Genomic DNA, 18297 nt, shown 5'->3' with positions numbered 1-18297 from the left:
ATAAAGTTCGAATACAGTGTATGCTCCATAACCCTACTAGAAATCTACTTTGGAGAACATTCAGTCACTCTGTCGTATCTTCACTAATCTCTCGATCTTAAACCTATAGAAAATATCTGGGACTCTTTCGTTCAAAAAATGGTTCCAATGGCTCTGAGCACTATGGGACTTGACATCTGAGGTCATCATTCCCCTAGAACGTTGAACTACTTGTTTAATTAGTTAGGTATCTAACTAACCTAAGGACATCAAACACATCCATACCCGAGGCAGGATTCGAACCACAAACGTAGCGGTTCCAGATTGAAGCGCCTAGAACCGCTCGGCCACCACGGCCGGCCCATGCGCTGTTAGTTAACTGCTTTATGTGGTGGGCAGCCAATGTTGATGTTGTGGTCTTCAGTCCTGAGACAGGTTTGTTGCAGCTCTCCACGCTACTCTATCCTGTGCAAGCTTCTTCATCTCCCAGTACCTACTGCAGCCTACATCCCTCTGAATCTGCTTAGTGTATTCATCTCTTGGTCTCCCTGTACGATTTTTACCCTCCACGCTGCTCTCCAATACTAAATTGGTGATCACTTGATGCCTCAGAACATGTCCTACCAACCGATCCGTTCTTCTAGTCAAGTTGTGCCACAAACTCCTCTTCTCCCCAATCCTATTCAGTACCGAGCGAGGTGGCGCAGTCGTTAGCACGCTGGACTCGCATTCGGGAGGACGACGGTTCAATCCCGTCTCCGGCCATCCTGATTTAGGTTTTCCGTGATTTCCCTAAATCGTTTCAGGCAAATGTCGGGATGGTTCCTTTGAAAGGGCACGGCCGATTTCCTTCCCAATCCTTCCCTACCCCGAGCTTGCGCTCCGTCTCTAATGACCTCGTTGTCGACGGGACGTTAAACACTAACCACCACCACCTATTCAGTACCTCCTCATTAGTTATGTGATCTACCCATCTAATCTTCAGCATTCTTCTGTAGCACCACATTTCGAAAGCTTCTATTCTCTTCTTGTCCAAACCATTTATCGTCCATGTTTCACTTCCATACATAGCTACACTCCATACAAATACTTTCAGAAACGACTTCCTGACACTTAAATCTAAACTCGATGTTGACGAATTTCTCTTCTTCAGAAACGCTTTCCTTGCCATTGCCAGCCTACATTTGATATCCTCTCTACTTCGACCATCATCAGTTATTTTGCTCCCCAGATAGCAAAACTCATTTACTACTTTAAGTGTCTCATTTCCTAATCTGATTCCCTCAGCATCACCTGACTTAGTTCGACTACATTCCACTATCCTTGTTTTGCTTTTGTTGATGTTCATCTTATACCCTCCTTTCAAGACACTGTCCATTCCGTTCAACTGCTCTTCCAAGTCCTTTGCTGTCTCTGACAGAATTACAATGTCATCGGCAAACCTCAAAGTTTTTATTGCTTCTCCCTGGATTTTAATACCTACTTCGAATTTTTCTTTTGTTTTCTTCACTGCTTGCTCAATATACAGATTGAATAACATCGGGGAGAGGCTACAACCCTGTCTCACTCCCTTCCCAGCCACTGCTTCCCTTTCATGCCCCTTGACTCTTATAACTGCAATCTGCTTTCTGTACACATTGTAAATAGCCTTTCGCTCCCTGTATTTTACCCCTGCCACCTTCAGAATTTGAAAGAAAGTATTCCAGTCAACGTTGTCAAAAGCTTTCTCTAAGTTTACAAATGCTAGAAACGTAGGTTTGCCTTCTCTTCATCATTCTTCTAAGATAAGTCGAAAGGTCAGTATTGCCTCACGTGTTCCAACATTTCTACGGAATATAAACTGATCTTCCCCAAGGTCGGCTTCTACCAGTTTTTCCATTCGTCTGTAAAGAATTCGCGTTAGTATTTTGCAGCTGTGACTTATTAAACTGATGGGTCGGTAATTTTCACATCTGTCAACACCTGCTTTCTTTGGGATTGGAATTATTATATTCTTCTTGAAGTCTGAGGGTATTTCGCCTGTCTCATACATCTTGCTCACCAGATGGTAGAGTTTTGTCAGGACTGGCTCTCCCAAGGCTGTCAGTAGTTCTAATGGAGTGTTGTCTACTCCGGGGTCTTGTTTCGACTCAGGTCTTTTTGTGCTCTGTCAAACTCTTCTCGCAGTATCCTATCTCCCGTTTCATCTTCATCTACATCCTTTTCATTTTCCATACTATTGTCCTCAATTACATCGCCCTTGTATATACCCTCAATTTACTCCTTCCACCTTTCTGCTTTCCCTTCTTTGCTTAGAACTGGGTTTCCATCTGAGCTCTTGATATTCATACAAGTCGTTCTCTTATCTCCAAAGGTCTCTTTAATTTTCCTGTAGGCAGTATCTATCTTACCCCTAGTGAGATAAGCCTCTACATCCTTACATTTGTCCTCTAGCCATCCCTGCTTAGCCATTTTGCACTTCCTGTCGATCTCATTTTTGAGACGTTTGTATTCCTTTTTGCCTGCTTCATTTACTGCATTTTTATATTTTCTCCTTTCATCAATTAAATTCAATATTTCTTCTGTTACCCAAGGATTTCTACCAGCCCTCGTCTTTTTACCTATTTGATCCTCTGCTGCCTTCACTACTTCATCCCTCAAAGCTACCCATTCTTCTTCTACCGTATTTCTGTCCCCCATTCCTGTCAATTGCTCCCTTATGCTCTCCCTGAAACTCTGTACAACCTCTGGTTCTTTCAGTTTATCCAGGTCCCATTTCCTTAAATTCCCACCTTTTTGCAGTTTCTTCTCTTTTAATCTACAGGTCATAACCAATAGATTGTGGTCAGAGTCCACATCTGCCCCTGGAAATGTCTTACAATCTAAAACCTGGTTCCTAAATCTCTGTCTCAGCATTATATAATCTATATGATACCTTTTAGTATCTCCAGGGTTCTTCCGTGTACACAACCGTCTTTCATGATTCTTAAACCAAGTGTTAGCTATGATTAAGTTATGCTCTGCGCAAAATTCTACCAGGCGGCTTCCTCTTTCATTTCTTGGCCCCAATCCATATTCACCTACTATGTTTCCTTCCCTCCCTTTTCCTACTCTGGAATTCCAGTCACCCATGACTATTAAATTTTCGTCTCACTTGACTACCTGAATAATTTCTTTTATCTCATCATTCATTTTATCAATTTCTTCGTCATCTGCAGAGCTAGTTGGCATATAAACTTGTACTACTGTAGTAGGCGTGAGCTTCGTGTCTATCTTGGCCACAATAATTCGTTCACTATGCTGTTTGTAGTACCTTACTCGTACTCCTATTTTTGTATTCATTATTAAACCTACTCCTGCATTACCCCTATTTGATTTTGTATTTATAACTCTGTATTCACCTGACCAAAAGTCTTGTTCCTCCTGCCACCGAACTTCACTAATTCCCACTATATCTAACTTTAACCTATCCATTTTCCTTTTTAAATTTTCTAACCTACCTGCTCGATTAAGGGATCTGACATTCCACGCTCCGATCCGTAGAACGGCAGTTTTCTTTCTCTTGATAACAACGTCCTCTTGAGTAGTCCCCGCCCGGAGATCCGAATGGAATATTTTACCCAAGAGGACGCCATCATCATTAAATCATACAGTAAAGCTGCATGCCCTCGGGAAACATTACGGCTGTAGTTTCCCCTTGCTTTCAGCCGTTCGCAGTACCAGCACAGCAAGGCCGTTTTGGTTAGTGTTACAAGGCCAGATCAGTCAATCATCCAGACTGTTGCCCCTGCAACTGCTGAAAAGGCTGCTGCTTCTCTTCAGGAACCACACGTTTGTCTGGCCTCTCAACAGATACCCCTCCGTTGTGGTTGCACCCACGGTACGCCTATCTGTGTCGTTGAGGCACGCTAACCTCCCCTCCAACAGCAAGGTCCATGGTTCATGGGGGGAAGTTATTGTGGGTATGAAAGTGCAAAGCTGCGGCTGGTGATCTACACTCCTGGAAATTGAAATAAGAACACCGTGAATTCATTGTCCCAGGAAGGGGAAACTTTATTGACACATTCCTGGGGTCAGATACATCACATGATCACACTGACAGAACCACAGGCACATAGACACAGGCAACAGAGCATGCACAATGTCGGCACTAGTACAGTGTATATCCACCTTTCGCAGCAATGCAGGCTGCTATTCTCCCATGGAGACGATCGTAGAGATGCTGGATGTAGTCCTGTGGAACGGCTTGCCATGCCATTTCCACCTGGCGCCTCAGTTGGACCAGCGTTCGTGCTGGACGTGTAGACCGCGTGAGACGACGCTTCATCCAGTCCCAAACATGCTCAATGGGGGACAGATCCGGAGATCTTGCTGGCCAGGGTAGTTGACTTACACCTTCTAGAGCACGTTGGGTGGCACGGGATACATGCGGACGTGCATTGTCCTGTTGGAACAGCAAGTTCCCTTGCCGGTCTAGGAATGGTAGAACGATGGGTTCGATGACGGTTTGGATGTACCGTGCACTATTCAGTGTCCCCTCGACGATCACCAGTGGTGTACGGCCAGTGTAGGAGATCGCTCCCCACACCATGATGCCGGGTGTTGGCCCTGTGTGCCTCGGTCGTATGCAGTCCTGATTGTGGCGCTCACCTGCACGGCGCCAAACACGCATACGACCATCATTGGCACCAAGGCAGAAGCGACTCTCATCGCTGAAGACGACACGTCTCCATTCGTCCCTCCATTCACGCCTGTCGCGACACCACTGGAGGCGGTCTACACGATGTTGGGGCGTGAGCGGAAGACGGCCTAACGGTGTGCGGGACCGTAGCCCAGCTTCATGGAGACGGTTGCGAATGGTCCTCGCCGATACCCCAGGAGCAACAGTGTCCCTAATTTGCTGGGAAGTGGCGGTGCGGTCCCCTACGGCACTGCGTGGGATCCTACGGTCTTGGCGTGCATCCGTGCGTCGCTGCGGTCCGGTCCCAGGTCGACGGGCACGTGCACCTTCCGCCGACCACTGGCGACAACATCGATGTACTGTGGAGACCTCACGCCCCACGTGTTGAGCAATTCGGCGGTACGTCCACCCGGCCTCCCGCATGCCCACTATACGCCCTCGCTCAAAGTCCGTCAACTGCACATACGGTTCACGTCCACGCTGTCGCGGCATGCTACCAGTGTTAAAGACTGCGATGGAGCTCCGTATGCCACGGCAAACTGGCTGACACTGACGGCGGCGGTGCACAAATGCTGCGCAGCTAGCGCCATTCGACGGCCAACACCGCGGTTCCTGGTGTGTCCGCTGTGCCGTGCGTGTGATCATTGCTTGTACAGCCCTCTCGCAGTGTCCGGAGCAAGTATGGTGGGTCTGACACACCGGTGTCAATGTGTTCTTTTTTCCATTTCCAGGAGTGTATTAAATGGATCACATTTACTCACCAATCGAGCCCTGAAACATGGGCAGATTTGAGCATGTGACACTCCCATTCGCCGGTTATATCAGGGACCAATTTGGCTCACCTATACGGCAGTGTGCACAAGGAGATCAAACATGGAGCCAGCAGGCCTGACACGAATAAGATTGGCCTCGGCGCTGTGAATTGTTTGAGAAGACTGAGGTCTAAACTGTCGCTACAGCTAAGTTCTCACCACAGCCTCCCCGGTGAAGACCAACGGTAGTGCAAAGTCATACTCAGGACATGTGCCCCACGTGCAACCCCGCTTATGACAAGAGTCCAAGACTAGAATACTCTGCAGGCTGGAGTCTGAATCAGAAGAGGAAGTTTCTCCTCTCATCCCTTTCCATCAAACATCAGTAAACTCAACAAAAGCACTCATGCAACCGCCCCCACAAGGTTCTCTTGCCAATCACAAGACCCCACGAGCTCAATTCCCCCCTCTAGCTCATCTGCCCTACCCACTAGTCAATCCTAACGAAATATAAAAATATTGTTGTTTTCTCTGGAGAAGCAGCCAAATCCTGACTCGTAAATTCCCGTGTAGAGAAGAAAAAACATTGTGCTCCCGACTTGTTTTTTCCTATGATCACTTTAGACAGCGCGTTGTGAGTTTCTATTTAGCCCTAGTGTGAACAGCACATTTATCATGGAGATCATTATCTGGATGGCCCAAAAGTTACATCATGTCTTAACAAGTGCCTTGTCTAAACTAAGAGAAGGGCCTTAGTGTCCCAACATAGACCTTTTGAGAGTCGCCATAAATGTTGTGCTCCATTCTCAAATTGTTTCAAAAGCCTGAGGCTTCCCAAAAACTCGGTAGAAAGAGGGACAACACCACCTGATGGGTCCTTCGGTTGTGTCCGGTCCACGGTGAACATGGAAACACGCGAATTTTTATGGCCACCATCTGTGTGCACAAAAGACGTTTAGGACACTATTGAAACACTTGGCCATGGAAACACGCGAATTTTTATGGCCACCATCTGTGTTCACAAAAGACGTTTAGGACACTATTGAAACACTTGGCCAAGCGACCTAAATTACTCTTGTGCCCCTGCCCCTGACATGTCTAGAGGCGCCTAACAGGTAGATCCAGATTGGTGCTTTTTCCGCCTCTTCGGCCGTTAGCATTATCTGCTCACCAGTGCAAGAAGTTCTTGGGACCAGCATTCTCTCCCCAGTAAGTGCTTCGATTTGTTCTTTTCCCCTAATAGCTGTATGTAACCTCCAAGCCCCCAACGTCCACTGATAGATTTATTGTTAACTGACCAAATCAATTCCAGAAAATACTATTCAAAGGAGAGCCATGATAAAGGTCCCGCATGTATTAACAACACACATGCTCCCATCAATGCCTGATCATGTTGCTAACCTCCTGTTGTCCCACAAAAATGATGTCTTGAGTGCCTTGAACATTAAAAATTCTGACTGAGTGACTCGACCTCTCTGACTGCCACCCCACCATGGATGACTTCCGCATGTGTTGTGTCTCACTTCGAAATGTCATAGTGTGACAAGGAATAGAGGGAATTATTAAATAGTGTTGAGACCTCACCACGATGACATGAGTGTTGGGGCGAATTTGCGAACCAATACCATGCATAGAAAAAACTTCCTAACTTGACCTCATTCACGTACACAAAACTGCATGCCTCCAAGAAGTACAGAAGAACATTGCTGAGTGTAGTATGATTCATTGGGACCCTCGTGTCGTTGCTGTACCACATCCTTCAGATAAACAATTATTAAGCAGTTAAAAAGGTTTTGCAGCAGTACCTTTACTCACTCATACAATTTCTGAAGTCATAGACGACTAATATAATCATAGGAGAATTACATGGACTTTGAACCATTCTCTGCATCAGCGATTTAACCCTGCTTAGTCATACACCATGTTTCATTCATCCATTACACAAAAACGGACACTAATTGTAACTGAAAATGGAAATGCCATGTGGCTAGGGTCTCCCGTCGAGTAGACCGTTCGCCTGGTGCAAGTCTTTAGAGTTGACGCCACTTCGGCGACTTGCGTGTCGATGGGGATGAAATGATGATGATAAGGACAAAACAACACCCAGTCCCTGAGCGGAGAAAATCTCCGACACAGCCGGGAATCGAACCCGGGCCGTTAGGTATGACATTCCTTCTCGCTGACCACTCAGCTACCAGGGGCGACATTATAACTGAAGAAACACACTCATTCTCAGAATTGAAACAAGCAAGCAACATGTCATTTGTTATGCTTATTTCATAGGGCAGGGTAATACTGTTTCTTTTACCTGCATGACATTTGAAAATCACGCTTTGCAAGTCAATTTTACATAAACGCTTGACAAATTATCTTCACTAGATCAGTTGCATCAAAAATTAAACCAGTTCTACAAGAAAATATACAGAATTACATGAGAACAAAATCATGAAACATCCTATTGCTCCCTCCACAAGGGCCCCTCGGGAGACAATTTACTTTTAGAAAGTCACATAGATGGAACATGGCACTAGGCACACATGCAAATGGTCTCTCGGACTGCCTGAAGGCCGGCCTGTGTGGCCGAGCGCTCCTAGGCTCTTCAGTCTGGAACTGCGCGACCGCATCGGTCGCAGGTTCGAATCCTGCCTCGGGCATGGATGTGTGTGATGTCCTTAGGTTAGTTAGGTTTAAGTAGTTCTAAGTTCTATGGGACTGATGACCTCAGATGTTAAGTCCCATAGTGCTAAGAGCCATTTTTTGAACTGCCTGAAGCATCAAGGTGCAGCGATGTTGCACCAGAGTAAGCGTTGCTCTTCACTTAGCGCTTGCTTTTGGAGCAGCAGCGGATGTCTCTGGTCCCTCATCTGGTCCATGGCAGCATCAGCTAGGCTGTAACACCATCTCAACCTTGCAGCAATTGGCACTCTGGCGAGCTGTCAGACGCGATGAACATGTCATCTAGTGGGAAAGAATGAGACACCGGTGTGGTTGCATGGCGCCCAACATCTCCAACAGAAGTAGTGATGTCTCTTTCCCTGTCTCATATGTCGATCAGGTAGCTGAAAGATTGCAGTCTTCCATTGGATTAGGCCGTGAGACAGGGCTGCGTTTGGTGTGCAGCCGGTCTCCTACTGATGATTTCTCTCTCTCACTGTGCCACTGGGTATCTTGTGACGTTTCCACCGTTACCAGTGCTCGTCTGCGTCACAGTGCACGACTGCAGGAGCATCTCTTCCGAATCTTGGGTACCTGGTTCTGCACACCATCTGTAGGGTAGCGTGTCTGTCCACATGGGGGATGCCTCTGGGCCTTGTTGTCTGATCCTATTCCTGTCCCCAGTGACGTCGTTGGATACACCATTTCCGTCTAGAATGCTGAAATTTCGTCAGAGGTAGGTGGAGAAGTGGATGACGTGCACATAGCCCATGTCGCAATAAACGGCGACGGAGTGCCACCCCTAATAGAATACGATGTGTTATACCGTTCCACTGTTGCGCCAGAGCCGAGGAGAGCGCTGTCCTGCAATGCCATTTGTATGAGGTGTAGATCCTCTCAGGGGATGGTCCAGGTGGGGCGATCTGACCCATCTTGCTGTTTTCTGCGGCCTTCGTGAACCATTCTGCACACGCCCGTTGCACCGCCGAAACACTTCGTCCCACACGAGCAGCAGTTTCCCAAGTGGCTCTGAGCGCTATGGGACTTAACATCTGAGGTCATCAGTCCCCTAGAACTTAGAACTACTTAAACCTAACTAAGCTAAGGACATCACACGCATCCATTCCCGAGGCAGGATTCGAACCTGCGACCGTATCAGTCGCGCGGTTCTGGACTGAAGCGCCTAGAACCGCTCGGCCACCGCGGCCGGCCAGCAATTTCCCAGATTGGATGCACCACATTCTCTCACGCCTGTAATGCACCCTCTGTCAAACTCACTGATTTGACGGTGCGGTTCGCGCATACGTCTGCGACGCACCCTGCACGTCTGTTCAAGTCACAATGATCCATTACCTTCGGTTTATAGCAACAACGAGACTTGCAGGCACATTTTACCGGCTGGTGGTGTTGCGCCGCGATATCGATGTTAACCTTGAACCCGCGGACATGGTTGAAACGCTAATCACTTCTTCAGAACATTCCTGTGAATATGAGCGTCCTATCTCTAGTCGTTTAAGGTGTTCTGATTTTTCTGAACATGAGATAAGATTGTGTGTTGCACCCCGCCACATCTTGCAGCTGTGGAATCGAATCTTGGTCACAACATTGCATTTAACTCCTGCACGAAGGATCGATACAATACCCTTTCATCCATTCTAGACTACTGTCGACGGTTACTCCTGTTACTCCTTCACAGATATTCTAAAGTTACATTAACACGGCGTCTGTATTTATTGCAAGTACTTCAGTCATACAGGCGCAGCAGATGCCACGTGTCATTAATTCATCTCAGGTGGAAGAAACAGAGGTGTGGTATCGTCCGACGATCGTGGTGCCCACTAAAGTCGGCAGTGGTGCGTCGACACCACAAAAACCAGCGACGTCTCGCTGCAGTCCGCAACCAAGAATGCGAGGCACGCCAGAAGACACGCCCTCTCTCTCAAGACCTCGGTGCCATGGCACAGACGTCGATACAGAGGCGGACAGTGGCTCGCTCTGTCCTAGTTAGCAACCTCCAATGAAACAGTCAACATCATCTAGTAAGACCACCCGTGCTATTCAAGTTGTAACATCCCCTTAGAAAAATTAGTGAATTACTCTGCTGATAAACCTCTTACGTTACTTGATTTTCAAACAGCTGAGCAGAACTAAACGTACTCAGTCATTTCTCTCTTTACTTATTCTGATCAACACTAAACTGACACACAATATTTTTAGTGCAGCGCAATGTGACTTTCAATAATCCCTACAAAAGACTGGCCCTGACTAACAATAACCTATACCTTTCATGAATCACTTACCTCACAAAAATCTTCGTTACTCGAACTACTGCAATACAGCGAGCGCCAATACTGCCAGCTAAGTAAAAGATTCTAACTACTGAAGGCACTAACTACTGATAGGCATAGTTAGCAAATGAAAGATTTTGATAGAGAACAAACAATGTATTTACCTTAATAATATTCCAAAGTCGTCATATATATATGACGACTTTGGAATATTTACTCTTTCTGATGGACACACGTTCAGATCGTCCGCTCTCAAAATTCTGCCATCTCTCTCCCCACATCCAACACTGCTGGCGGCTCATCTCCAACTGCGCAACGCTACGCGTTTTTGACATCTAACTGCCCAACACTACAATAGCGAATATTCCAACAATGTCAACCAGCCACAGACTGCACACAGCACAGCCAGTGATTTTCATACAGAGCGCTACGTGACGTTACCAGCATAAAAACCTAAACAGCCTACTTACAAAGTCTCAGATGGAACTGTACTTTTGTAAACGCTCAACTTGTACCTCAAAAGAAGAGTTTGTAGTTGTGTACATCAAGGGATGCTTTACTGCTCAAAGACACTTATAAGTATTCGACGCAGTCTTCTGGCAATGGATTGTATCAAGTTAAGTAAACCTTTTTGTAATTCCTGTAACAAAATGAAATAATGAAACTTCCTGGCAGATTAAAACTGTGTGTCGGACCGAGACTCGAACTCGGGACCTTTCGTGGGCAAGTGCTCTACCGACTGAGCTACCCAAGCACGACTCACGCCCCTTCCTCACAGCTTTAATTCCGCCAGTACCTCGTCTCCTACCTTCCAAACTTCACAGAAGCTCTCCTGCTACCTTGCAGAACTAGCACTCCTGGAAGAAAGGATATTGCGGAGACATGGCTTAGCCACAGCCTGCGGGATGTTTCTAGAATGAAATTTTCACTCTACAGCGGAGTGTGCGCTGATATGAAACTTCCTGGCAGATTAAAACTGTGTGCCGGACCGAGACTCGAACTCGGGACCTTTGCCTTTCGCGTGAAGTGCTCTACCGACTGAGCTACCCAAGCACGACTCACGCCATTTCTCCGCAACATCCTTTCTTCCAGGAGTGCTAGTTCTGCAATGTTCGCAGGAGAGCTTCTGTGAAGTTTGGAAGGTAGGAGACGAGGTACTGGCGGAATTAAAGCTGTGAGGAAGGGGCCTGAGTCGTGAATGGGTAGCTCAGTCGGTAGAGCACTTGCCCGAGAAAGGCAAAGGTCCCGAGTTCGAGTCTCGGTCCGGCACACAGTTTTAATCTGCCAGGAAGTTTCATATCAGCGCACACTCCGCTGTAGAGTGAAAATTTCATTCTAGGCACTTGTAAGTATTCAACACATTCTCGTGGCAATTGATTGTATCAAGTTAAGTAGACCTTTTTATAATTCCTGTAACAAAGGTAACTAATGTTTCATATGTTGCTGTTCTAATCTTCCAGAGCGATCAAAGAACCCACAGTTAAGACCAGACGATTGTACCTCTGCCAGGTTTCATATGTTGTTGCTGCGATCAGCCATCACTCAGAGCAATCAAAGAATCGACAGTTAGGACCAAACGATTGTACGTTCTCCAGGTGATAACAGGAGGGGTACCACCACTAACTTTTCGTCCGATGTGCACCAGTCTGGACTCTCTCTGACACTTGGCTAGAGCGATTCAGGGAACAGATAGTGCCCCGAACGCAGCCTCTACGTTTTGACTGTATCCCACGCCGTTCCGGGGCTCGGAGACGGCGAGACCCCTGTTCCTCGTCCTTCTCCCGAGACGAGCTGGAGGAGGTGGCGCACTTAACGTGTGCGCGCGCCGCGGCCATTGCCTACCTGCTGCTCCCCTGCGGCGGCAACAATAGGTCTTCTATTAGACGCGTACCGCCCCGCCGTGCCGCCCCCGGCAGCCTGAGCGGGCGCGCCTCTTGATGTCGCCATACTTTATTCATGCGGCCGCATCCCGATGTTTTATTTATTTACATCGCCGCAGTGGCGGTGAGTGGCTGCGTCGCCCTGTCTCGGGAAGCTCTCGAGACACACACACACACACACACACACACACACACACCTCCCAGCGTCGCCAAACTGCCGCATGTCTTCCGTCAGCAATTGGCCTCCGGGACAAAGGCAATTCCACCCGAGAGCTCCTTCGGCCCCCAAGTACTTACTTCCTTTCATTCCGGATGCAAGTGGCCAACTTCGCTCCCCCTTCAACGGGCCCATTAACATACACCGAAGATAACTTATCCTTGACCTCTGAGGAGAAAATATTTTCTCGTGTCATAGGTTGGTTAGAACAAAGGTTGAAAAAGGCCATCCTACGATTCTAGATTTCATACATTTAGCCAAACCTTTCGACAGTATTGACAAGCATACACTTTTTGCAGTTCTGAAGGTATCGAGAAACGAATACAGCGAGGAAACGGTTTTTACAAGATCTACAGAAACGAGACTGCAGCTACAGGAATCGAAAGACGTGAAAAAAAATCCGTATTTGTGAAGTGAATGAGACAAAGTTGTAGCCTACCCCGATGATAATCAGTCGGTACGAGGAGCAAACGGTAAAGAAAACTAAGGAGTAATTTTGTGAGGGAATTAAAACTGAGAAAAAATAAATGTTTGATGTTTGCCGATGAAATTCTATTTTGTCAGAGACGGCAAAGGACTTGGACGAGCTTTTCAACGAAATGGATAGTGCGTTACATCTATGTCGTTCCCAGATCACGCTAAACGTAGTTTCTAACCAGATACTGAAATGGCTAAGCATATTATATCGTACAATTAAATTTGGAACCCTAAAGTAAATTTCGACCGCAAATATCAACCGTTAGAACACGAAGGTTTAAATTTCAATCGTAAATTAAACATAGAACCAAATGCGTCCGTTCTTAATTTGAAAAACAGGCATTCTTGATATCTGTCGATTGCAGCGCAATCTAACCCAAATGAACCTAGAGCGTTTTTTCACGCCCTGCCCCTCTCCTCTCCCCCCCCCCCCCCCCCACCACGCGTGGACTGTGTTGGTATTTTCAAATGGAAAGACCCATGTTATTGTATTTTCGGACTGTACCCCAAAAAATAAGTACCCCATTATATATACAGTACCCTTTTTCTAAAAAAAAGTTTGAGGGTACTCTGACATGGGATATAATGCAGCGAAAATTAGTTATAACTGAAGCATGGGATACCACCCTTCTGCTTTTAGCCATGACGTCATCAACATATCGAACTACAGAAAAAATGGTATCGGATTCTTCAATTGACTTTACAGCTCAAATGAAGCGAGAAACACACAAACACAGAAGAGAAAGTGGTATCGAACACTTCAGTATACATCACCTCAAATTAAGCATGCGTTTTGAGCGTACGCATATCCATTTAGCACTACCATCGCCCACTATTAGCGGGCGAAGGCACTACATGCTTGTCGAACTGGCTGCCAGCGATTCAATTGACGAGGGCGGTTGCCGCAGCTTCGAAATGCTTGAAACGGTCTATGACATCGATTTTCCCACCAAAAATTGCACTGGAATCGTTCGTATTTCAATTACCAACACGAAAAAATGAAATAAAAAATGTCTCTCTCTCTCTGTTCGTTTATTCGGTTCCGACTCTTCGTGACCCCATGAACCAAATCACGCCACTTTTTCCTGTCTTGCACTTTCTCCCGTAGACCTTCCGGGTCGGAACACATTGCTTCTGTGATGCCATAGATCCACCTCATCCTCTGACGTCCTCTTCTTCTACTTCCTTCAATCTTCCCCAGCATTAATGTTTTTTCCAGCGAGGCATGCCTTCGCATTGTGTGTCCAAAGTAGGTCAGCTTTTGTTTTAACATTAGACCTTCCAGAGAGAAATCTGGTTTTATTTGTTCAAATATTGATCTGTTGGTTCTCTTTGCAGTCCATGGAACTCTAAGAAGTTTCCTCCAACACCACAATTCGATGGAGTCAATTCTTCGCCGTTCAGCCTTTCTAATGGTCCAGGTCTCACACCCATACATCGCAACTGGAAAGACCGTAGTCCTCACAATACGGATATTGTTGCTAGTGTTATATCTCTGGACCTTAAAACCTTGTCAAGGTTTGACATCGCCTCCGGATTTCATGGCTGCAGTTGCCATCAGCAGAGATCTGCGATCCGAGATAACTGAATGTGGTCACTACCTCCAAGGTTTCTCCCGCTATATCCCACGAATTGGTAGGTGTAGTTACCATAATTTTCGTTTTCTTCACATTCAGCCTAAGACCGGCCTTTTCACTTCTTCTTTCACCTTCAGCATGAGTGTTCTCAATTCTTCTTCACTTTCTGCCAACAGGATTGTCTCATCAGCGTACCTGAGGTTGTTTACATTTATTCCAGCTATTTCAATTCCTGTTTCTCCTTCATCTAGCCTCGCATTCCTCATAACATGTTCTGCTTACAGATTGAATAAGTACGGTGACAGTATGCAGCTTTGCCGGCCTTGCCGGACTCCTTTCTGAATCTTTATCCATTTCGTTGTTCCATACATAGTTCTCACCGTGGCTTCTTGGTCAAGGTATAAACTCCGTATCAGATGAATGAGTTGATCTGGTACACCCATGTTTTTCAGTACCTTCCATAATTTGTTGTGATCGACGCAGTCAAAGGCTTTGGCGTAGTCAATAAAGCAGAGGTACACATCTCTCTGGAATTCTCTTGCTTTCTCCGTAATCCACCGAATGTTAGCAATTTTATCTCTAGTTCCTCTTCTTTTCCTAAATCCAGCTTGTTGTTCTGGTAGCTCTCGATCTAGATATTGGCGTAATCTATTTGGTAATATTTTCAACATGACTTTGTTAGCATGTGAGATAAGTGCGATTGTTCGGTAATCTGAGCATTCTTTAGCACTTCTCTTCTTTGGAATGGGGATGAATACTGATCTTTTCCAGTCTTCTGGCCACTGCTGCGTGATCCATATTTTTGACATACTGAGTGCAGCACTTTCACTGCATCCTTTCCAGTGACTTTAAACAATTCTGCTGGTACCAGAATGAGATTTTCACTCTGCAGCGGAGTGTGCGCTGATATGAAACTTCCTGGCAGATTAAAACTGTGTGCCCGACCGAGACTTGAACTCGGGACCTTTGCCTTTCGCGGGCAAGTGCTCTACCATCTGAGCTACCGAAGCACGACTCACGCCCGGTACTCACAGCTTTACTTCTGCCAGTATCTCGTCTCCTACCTTCCAAACTTTACAGAAGCTCTCCTGCGAACCTTGCAGAGCTAGCACTCCTGAAAGAAAGGATATTGCGGAGACATGGCTTAGCCACAGCCTGGGGGATGTTTCCAGAATGAGATTTTCACTCTGCAGCGGAGTGTGCGCTGATATGAAACTTCCTGGCAGATTAAAACTGTGTGCCGGACCGAGATTCGAACTCGGGACCTTTGCCTTTCGCGGGCAAGTGGTCTATCAACTGAGCTACCCAAGCACGACCCACGCACCATCCTCACAGCTTTACCTCTGCAAGGTTCGCAGGAGAGCTTCTGTAAAGTTTGGAAGGTAGGAGACGAGATACTGGCAGAAGTAAAGCTGTGAGTACCGGGCATGAGTCGTGCTTCGGTAGCTCAGATGGTAGAGCACTTGCCCGCGAAAGGCAAAGGTCCCGAGTTCGAGTCTCGGTCGGGCACACAGTTTTAATCTGCCAGGAAGTTTCAATTCTGCTGGTATTTTATCATGTCCACTAGTTTTGTTATCAGCCATATTTTCAAGGGCCCACTGGATTTCGCTCTCCAAAATATCTGGCTCTAGTCTAAATTAACATCGTTCGTATTTCAATTACCAACATGAAAAAATGAAATAAAAAATTTACTTCCGTGAAATAAATCTTTGGCACTCTTCCAAGTTCTCAACATCGTAAAAACATCACTTTGCAGAAGAAAAAGTTTAGGCGTACGCATCCCACAGCGTTCCCCCAGAAAAACAGCACTGTATATATATATATATTGTGGTGTGCATACTGTAAGACCTTCGGTGCACACACCATCAGATTATTTGACTTGTCGCTCTAACGAAGTAGGCGAGTGTCAGCAATATGTCTCGTGGTCTTATCGTGGCGTGTTTATCTGCTGCTGTTAGGGCAGACGATAGAAATGCCACTTGCACGGTTAGAGTAGTAGATTGACGGTGATCAATTTAAACAGAACTTGATTCATTTTCACACACATATATTAAAATAATAAAAAGGATAGACATTACATAACTTGATTCTGGATGCTGTTTACAATTGACAATCTGAAGTTCCTTTGGTCTTGGTACGTTAATCTTATTCTCACATATCTCTGATACTTGACAAAGTGTCTATACATTTCTCTTCATGGCTAAGTACAGGAATATGATAATCTTATTAGGCGCAGACTGAAACTTGACTACAGACAAATGCAGACTAACGCAGACTGACTGATCAGAGGTCTGTACATTCGTTATAATACCTCGCTTGTTCAGGTATCACTGCATGAGTGTGATCTGCGAGGAGAAAAGGTTCTACGTTAGCAGCAATCTCATTGGCTGCGTTACATATTAATACGCGGATCGGTGGAAGCAGAATTTGGTCCGTCTCTCAGGCAGTGCCATCTCGTAGTGCGGAGACGGACGAGCGCTGCGCCTGCGCTGTTGTGCTTAGCTGGGCGCACTCTACTGGGAAAGTTGTGTACGTGCCGACTATGCGGAACTATGTACACAACATATATATATATATATATATATATATATATATATATAATTTCATTCGATTTGGAGTAAAAAGAGTTGGGCGCCAGCACGGCAGCCGCAGTGAGCACTTTAGGCTTCTTTTCGGCTAAACTTAATAAGCAGTTAAACTATTTATGATAGCTGGCATGTTGGTGAAAATGTGCTGTATGCGTCCTGGTAGTTTTCGAAACATAGATTAACTGTGAAAGTAACTTAGCATAAGCTCTGAATTAAAAGAAATGAACTCTAAGTTACAGTATCTAGCCTCATGAAACAAATTAGCGACGTGATGTGACTGCTAATCTTGCAGAATATTATTTAGACAATAAACATTGACTTTAGTACAATGTTTAACTATGGGCATAGCAAAATGAAACTGAATTTATGTGAACGTCAATAGCTGTAATAAATATATCACTCTGCATGACAATATGTATGCAACACGGCTCATAGCCCCGTGCAGTGCTGTGGGTTTGAGGGCCGCGTCTGCGTAATGGGTCAGAAATGCACTGAGGTGACAAAAGTCATCGGAACCTCCTAACATCGTGTCGGACCTCCTTTTGTCCGGCGTAGTGCAGAAACTCCACATGGCGTGGAGTCGACAAGTCGTTGGAAGTACCCTGCCAGTTGCGGTGGCCGAGCGGTTCTAGGCGCTCAGTCCGAAACCGCGCGACTGCTACGGTCGCAGCTTCGAATCCTGCCTCGGGCATGGATGTGTGTGATGTCTTTAGGTTAGTTAGGTTTAAGTAGTTCTAAGTTCTGGGGGACTGATGACCACAGATGTTAAGTCCTATAGAGCTCGGAGCCATTTGAACCATTTTTGAAGTACCCTGCAGAAATAGTGAGACCTGCAACTTTCCACAATTGCGGAAGTGCTGCCGGTGCAGGATTTTGTGTACGAATTGATTTCTCGATTATGTCCGATAAATACTCTATGGGATTCACGCTGGGTGATTTGGGTGGCCAGATCAGTAGCTGCAACTGTCCGTAATGTTCTTCAAACCAATCGCGAACAATTATAGCCTGGTAAAATGGTGCATCGGCATCCATAAAAATTCCGTCGATGTTTGTGAATTCCATGAATGGCTCAAATGGTCTCCAAGTAGCCGAATATAACCATTTCCAGTCAACGATAGAGTTCGTTCCATGTAATCACAGCCTACACCATTATGGAACCACCGCCAGCTTGCTATAATATATTGATTACTCTTTTCTACTGTAGTGTTATCTTGAAGCTGTGAG

The sequence above is a fragment of the Schistocerca serialis genome, chromosome 7 (genome assembly GCF_023864345.2).
Source record: "Schistocerca serialis cubense isolate TAMUIC-IGC-003099 chromosome 7, iqSchSeri2.2, whole genome shotgun sequence".
NCBI lineage: Eukaryota > Metazoa > Arthropoda > Insecta > Orthoptera > Acrididae > Schistocerca > Schistocerca serialis.
This window is presented reverse-complemented; position numbering follows the sequence as displayed.